This window comes from Nannospalax galili, unplaced genomic scaffold, assembly GCF_000622305.1.
Source record: "Nannospalax galili isolate Female #2095 unplaced genomic scaffold, S.galili_v1.0 scaffold54, whole genome shotgun sequence".
Classification (NCBI taxonomy): Eukaryota; Metazoa; Chordata; class Mammalia; order Rodentia; family Spalacidae; genus Nannospalax; species Nannospalax galili.
The window spans coordinates 15065924-15072962 of record NW_008341028.1 but is presented as its reverse complement, the minus strand read 5'-3'; the positions used below and the strand labels follow the sequence as shown (position 1 = coordinate 15072962).

The 7039-nt window shown below is 53.5% G+C and overlaps 1 protein-coding gene across 1 annotated transcript in view; it reads right to left on the bottom strand.

The window, feature by feature from the left end:
• Csk (C-terminal Src kinase) overlaps positions 1-7039 on the bottom strand; it is a 20740-nt gene extending 13701 nt beyond the window's left edge. The window contains exon 1 of the mRNA XM_008836502.2: positions 6702-7039. The gene's annotated coding sequence lies outside the window, so the exon portion shown is untranslated. The remainder of the gene's footprint in view (positions 1-6701) is intronic.

The window sequence follows — 7039 nt, the reverse complement described above, 5'->3', positions numbered from 1 at the left end:
ATATTTTATTTATTATTTTTATTTTATGTGTATGAGTATATTGCCTGCATGTGAGTGCACCCGTGTCATGTAATGCCATGGAGGTCAGAAGAGGGCTTCAGATTCCCCAGGAACTGGAGTTAAGGATGGTTTGCAGCTGCCATGTGGATGGTGGGAATCGAACCCAGGTCCTCTGCAAGAGCAGTCAGTACCCTAAACTGCTGAGTCATCTCTCCAGCCCCAATACCTAGGAATTTAATCAAGGCTGCCAAAGGCTCAGGGTAGAGATGTCCCCTACAGATCACAGGGCAGACAGGGGCAGAGGTAAAGTTTCAGACTTGGGCACACCCCCTGCACAGGGCAAACCCACCTGAGAAGGGCAGCCAGCTAGCAGCTGGGCTGGTTTGGTAGCTATGATGTCAGCCTCACTCCTGGTTCTACATCAAGCACTCAGGTTGACAGCACTGTGTCACCTAGTCACACACCGGGTGAAAGGGCTGGAGGGTTCCCACTAACCCCAACAGTCCACATAGCTAGACCCTCAGCACCCCCCAGTGCACAGAAGCCCCAGGAGTCCAGAAAGCACAGACCATTGGCATATTCAAAGCTCTGGGCAGGAGGGGTTAGAAAGATGCCTGGTTTGGGCTCTGAAGCACGCTGGTCCTGCTCCTACCCTCAGGCTCCTTCAAGCCATCAGCAGCCCTGACCTAAGGGGAGGGGTAAGTTTAATGACTGAAAAATGTTTAAAAAACTAAATTATGGCAACTCACTGGCTCAGTGAGACCGGAAATCCTGTCTAGCGGTTTGGGAGCAGTGAGGGTGAGTTAAGAGGAGGCTAATGGGGAGCCTCCTCCCCAGGGTACACTGTGGCTTAAGGCTGCCACTCCTGGCCCAGAAAGGTTTCTAATTACCACTCAGGAGCCTAATTACCTACATGTACTGGGCCTTTGGGCCTCCAGGCCTCCCCAGGGCCATACCCCAGCCCTCTGCCCCTCACTTCCTTAGAGCAGGCTAGGGTCTTTGCATCTTCATTTGCCTGTATTTACATACAGCCTCTGTACTACCTCCAACATCCCTTTAAAGTCATGGAATATGCTTGTCCCATATCCCAAAGTTTCCTAGACATGTAAGAGGGGAGACCGTGGCACAGAGACTGATGAGCTAGCAGTCTAGAACGTTGGGTCGCAGAACACACAGCTCAGAAGATAAAGCTACCGGGACAACACAAAGAACACAGAGACTTAGGGGAAGGGGGCGCTATCAACAACCCCCAGCAGGATGGACCAGAAAAATGAAAGCATGTGAGTAACAGCCTACTGATCCAACAAGGTTTGAAGCTCTGCATCAGTTATTTACTCCTTCCCTCTTCGTCACCTACCACAAGTCCTGGTGGATCCCTGATACACAGGAGAGGAAACAAACTTGCTAAGGGTCCCTGCCTAGGGTGCCACCCAGCTTCCAAGGGCTAGAATCGGGCCTTCAGTTCAGTTATACTGGAACCTGGGTCAGCAGACCTTTCCTCCAACTTTTCCTTGGCAGGGTCAGGATAGGGACACTAGGGATGCCACCCACAGCCTGTCCCTCTTGTTCCAGCAAGCAGAGGTACATCTGTGCTCCCTTCAGGCTGTCTGTATACCCTGGTTTACAAAGACAGACCAAGAGCTCATGCAGAGCTTCAGAGTAACCTAGAGAAGCTAAAGGCTTCTCTAAACAAGGACCTCTGCCCTTCTGTCTCCTCCTCAAACGCTTTTCATAGGCTCTTTCCTCCTTCCAGGAAGTCCTCCAAGCTGCTCCAGCCTATGCAAATCCCAGCTTCTGAGCTCACAACCAGCCTCCTCCCAGGCTTCCCTGGGCCCAGCCTTCTCTCTCCTTCTCTCTGGCCAGTAATGGAGCTCATCCTCCCCTCCTTCTCTCTGCAGTGTGCACAGTACAGCCTGCAATGCCCAGAGGCTGGGTGAGGACCAGGTGCCAGGCTGGGCAGGGCTGAAAAGCAGCAGCCAGGATGTATGGGTCAGATGACACCCAGGCTTCACCCGCCCACAAGCTTTCCAACCGTGCAGAGCGCAGGGCAGTCAGGGGGCTCCCAGCAGCTCTCTTCTTGTTCCAGACCACGGAAGAGGAGAGGCGGAGGGAAGCTGCGGTTGGAGGGTGTGTACAGAGAGTGCACTAGTGTGCTACAAGAAACTGCCCTCGTCACAGTGCCTCAGAACCAGGAAGAGAAACCAAGCAGGAGCAAGGTGGGCGGGGCTGTGTGGGGCCCTCCAGCCCTGGGGCCTAGAGGAGCTCCCAGCTAGTCCAGGGCAAGTCACTTCATTCTCTGGGCCTCAGTTTTCCAGTGGGAAAAATGGAATTCTCTTTCACATTCTGCACACCATTTGTACAGTCTACAATCAATGCTTGCGCAAGCTGCACCGCGCCCAATAAGGGAGCACCCCTGCAATTCCTGGAGCACTCCTGACTTTGGGGAGCAGGGCCCAGGCACCTAAAGCCAGTCTTTCCCTGTTTGCATCTCCCCTAAGTCATGCAGGGAGCACATGAGTTCTTCCTTCTCCAGCTCTTTATTTTTAGGTCTGAATTTGACTTTAATCATTACTTGGTGAATTCTATTTCCAGCCCTTGGATGAAGAGACCCAGAGGGGAGGAGGGAGGCAGTGCTCCCTGCTGGGCTTAGAGAGCATCCTGCTCCTCCACCCATCCTGTCCCTCACCAAGGGTGGGGGAAACTTAGAAACACCCAAAGGGCTCACCCCAGCCAGGCCAGCATCTTGGGGAGGACCCCACCCTGTGACCTCATCCCACTGAAGCTATGGGACAGAAGGGCAGTTGTAATGCCATTTTCATGCCACCAATACTGAGAGAAACATCTAGTGACAAAGTCTGGCAGCTGGAGTCCCAGGTCACAAGCATGAGGGACCTCTACATTGAAAGGGCTATCCTATGAAGGACTCCCCATCTAGGTTAGTTCTGGGCCACCCTAGGCTCATTTACGATTACACTCTCTTGGGCCCAGGGGGTGCTGCCCATGGGGTGGTCTGAAGGGCATTCCCAGTGACTTCAGTCAGAACAAGGGACAAAGTATGTCACAGAGGTATACATTCAGGTTAGCTCTGGGGAGCACCTGCCAAGGAGGAGGATGCTAGCATAAAAGCATGCTAGGTCCTTTTACATTGGGGGAGGGGGCTCTAGAAATGCCCTCTACTTCAGCCCCTAGCTTTCTTCCTTTCCCTGACCACTGGCAGAAATTGAGGCTGGCCTGGCTAGCTCTGGGCTTAGCCTAAGGAGCTCTCTATTTCCAATGGGACATGCAGAAGCTGGGGGGCAAGAAGTGGCTAGACTCTCAGAAAAGGCCTCCTCAGGATGGATGTGGTAGTGTGTATACCCTGGAGACTGAAGGAGGATCACAAGTTCAAGGCCATCCTGGGATACAGGATAAGACCTTGTCTCAAAGGAAAAAAATAAATAAATAAACAAAAACACAGGAGATGTTAACTCCATTCAACTCTGAGATTATGAAAAAAAGGAATGGGTGGGGTCAGGTCCTCAACACCAACTGGCATCCCATCTTCCTGAGGCAAGCCTCATGCCCTGAGCCAGCCAATCACATGGTGATGGTGAGGGGGTGGGGCAGTCCAGAGGGCTTCAGAAGGGCTGGTGGAGGATTCTTCTACCTATGTTGGGTGAGAGGTCAGCCACCCTGGGCCCAAGGCTCTGGGGTCTTCTTCCCATGCTGAGGCAGTCACACCAACTTCCACTTACAGAGGGTGAGGAGAGGAGCAGGTCAGTGCCAGGTACTTTCTATTTTCTTAGTAGGTTAGTTCACTGTCCTCACACCGTCCCTGTTATTTATGCTCAGAGGGCAGTGGCATGGCTAGAACTGGAACCCATATGGTTTGGTGCCAAGCTGCCTGCTCACTTCTGGTTGCTTGTGGGTCCTGTAGTAATGAGTAATGGCCCACAGCAGTGACAGATGGGATCATGGCACACTTGGGGAGAGGGTTTGGGTGATGCTGTTGTGGCAGAGCTCCTAGGAATACCCTGAAGCTTTTTAGAAGCAGTTACCTAGACAAGTACTGCCACAAGAAAATGCCCAGGGACATCGCATGTACACTTAAACAGCAGAAAGGACATAGGAAGAAAATCAGGAAAATGGGGTTCTAATAAGTTAACAGTCCTTGTCTGGTAACAGTGACTTATTTTGTTTCATTTTCTAAATTTCCTAGTGCTTTCGTTTATTTTGTGTGTTTGTGGTGCTGGCGATTGAATGCAGCATCTTATGCATACTAAACAAGCTCTGTACCACTGAGCTATATCCCTAGCCCTTGCTTTGTTTTGTTTTTTGAGACAGGGTCTCACTCTATGGCCCTGGCTTGGCCTGGACTGATTGATTGATTGACTGATTGACTGGTTGATTGATTTTAAGATAAGATCTCAGTATGGAGCCCATGCTGACCTTAAACTTGGTATCCTCTGCCCCAGTGCTGAGATTACAGGTGTATGCTATCACACATGGTCACTGCTTTCTAAGTCAATAAAATTAGTGCATACATAGTTTACATGAGTTCAGGTTGGCTTTCCTGGGTCCCACCTACCCCGCAGGTTTGTCCCAGGTATTTAGGACATTTCAGCCATGGAGCAATCCTTCCCATTTGGTACAGCCTCTTAGACATGAGAGGATATCTATCTTCTTTCCCAGACTAAATGCCTCTGTTCTTTGAAGGCTATATGTTGAGGGTTTGAAATCCCTCAAAGACAGAGCCCAGAAATGGACCTTAGATGGTCCTACCATCTCCCAGGGGAATCAAGGCGGGCTGCTTGGGGAGGTTGAATCACACTATGGGTTCCACCGGCTTCCACCCCCATCTGTACTGGCATGGAGGTGGCTGAAATCTGTCCCCTCCCCAACACCTGCTGTGGGCTACTCCACACGGCTTAGCCTCTTGGGGACAGTACTCCTGCAGTGGAGAACAGCATTAACTTCTCGTCTTTTCTTGTCACTGACCCAACAAAGAAAGAAGAGCAGCTACTTCTGAGAGGGAGGAAGGCATGAGTTTACCAAATGAAAGGTGCAGCCCAGAACATGTGCTTGGCTAAGTTAGGCTGCTTTCTACATAGGCCTGGGGACCCTGGCCACACCCTTGCAACTCAGTTGGTAAGGAGCACCCAGCCATGTCAGGCCCAGTCCCAGCCCCTGAGGCTGGACAGGAAGTTCTGGTAGAGCGTCAGACTATGTGAGTAAAGCCTCACAGGCCCCGGGTATCTGGGCCCAGGCCCTGTACAGTGCAGTGTGCTCTTTAGGGCAACAGGAGAAAACCTTAACAGAGAACATGGGTCTGAGCAGAACAAAACTGCCTGAAGCTCTAAAGGAGCCTGGGCATAGTTTAGCATCCTGCAGGGAGCTAGAGGCGCCTGCCGCACTGACTGCCAACCTCCCCCCTACTATCTCTGTCATGTTTTGTTGTAGTCACACCAAGACACCAGAACACCCAGGGTACAGGGAGCCTGAAACAGGCCACAAGGATGTCCCCAGTCCACTGATACTTTCATGCCAAGGCTTTAGGGACTGACCAGTGGAGAAAGGGTTCCTATCTTGCCCAGGCTGATCTTAATCATGATCTGAACTGAGCCACTTGGGAAAGATGTGGGGACAGTAGGGTAAGGACTGACCACCAAGCCGTCTCAAGGCAGCCCAGGAGCAAGTTTCTGTAAATCACACAGGTATCACACAGGTACTCCAACGCTCACCACCAGTAGGACCCAATCCCAGGCACCAAGAAGAAGTCTCATAGTACCCATGCTGTCTGAGTCCAGAACTAGGCAGGGGCGGGAAGCCCTTTCCCTCCTCTCTAGCCCTCTGTAGGGGAGCACGTGCTCACCCTTACAAGGTCCTTCCTGCCTGTGTCCCTGGTAGGTGCTATGCCTGCTTGTTTCCCTGCCACCCACAGCCATGTATCTCGGCAGAACTGGGCATGAAAGATGGCTGGCCTTGAGTATGACCTCCTCCTTTGGGCCTTAGTTCCTTGGTGTGCCAAATGAGCAGGAAAGTGAGCTCTTAAGCTCCAAAGATCCAGTGACTGGACACACCCCTTCCTAATACCTGGCCTGGGCCCTGAGAAGCCTGGAAAAACGGGCTGACCAGGGTGCTAGGAGGTAGGGGCATAGCACTAATGCCCCATGTCACCTCCAGGCAGCAGCATGGAAGCCCTGCCCAGTTTCTCCACCCACGGGTCAGAGGTCCTTTGCTTTAGGCCTGGACTTCTGGGAGGCCCAGGGTGACAGGTTCAGTTCAAGGACCTGGGCTAGAGCTCAAGGGAGGCGGCCGGGCCCTGGGCAGCCTGGAGCCAGCAGGACTTCAGCGCAGGACTGAGGGAGAATTCAGAACCAAGCCAAGTCAGGGTACCTGCAGGGAGGCCCTGGGCAAGAAGGGGCAAACTCTGAGGAGTTCAGCCCATTCTCCAGCCATACAGATCCTCTCCCTCCAGGCTCCAACCACTTCCCACTCTGCGCTCCACACCGGGAGGGACTCAGCTGACCTGATACAAGTCAGTGGTGCTGCAGGGCAGGACCTCCCTCGTGGCGCCCTCCCAGAAGGATTCTGACAGTGATTCCCGGGAGAATTCGAACCCATGGAAGAGGTGGGGGATGGGAGTGGACGCGACAGCGACGGTCACAGAGGGACTAGCGACCTCCAACCCTCTTCCCTCAAAGGAACGATCGGACACTCACCTCTCTCGGGGCACTGCGGTCCGGGCCACCTTGCCGCGGGCGGCATCAGCGGCCTGCAGAACGGTCCATGCGGCCAAAGGGGAGGGGCGCAGGGTCCCCAGGGGGTGCAGTACAAAGGGGTATGGATGCGAGTAAAGGGGGAGGAAGGACGGCTAGGCAGACGGGGAGACGGCGGCGCGGCCCGGGTCGGGGAGGTAAGAAAGGCGGGGGAAGGGGGCGGGAGGGAGTTGGGGGGGAGGAAACAATGTAGCCGGCGCGGCCCCGGCAGAGTTCCGCTTCCGAACGCCGCCACCGAGGTTCGATTTTGGAACGTCGCGCCGGCCACCCGGGGCCGCCCC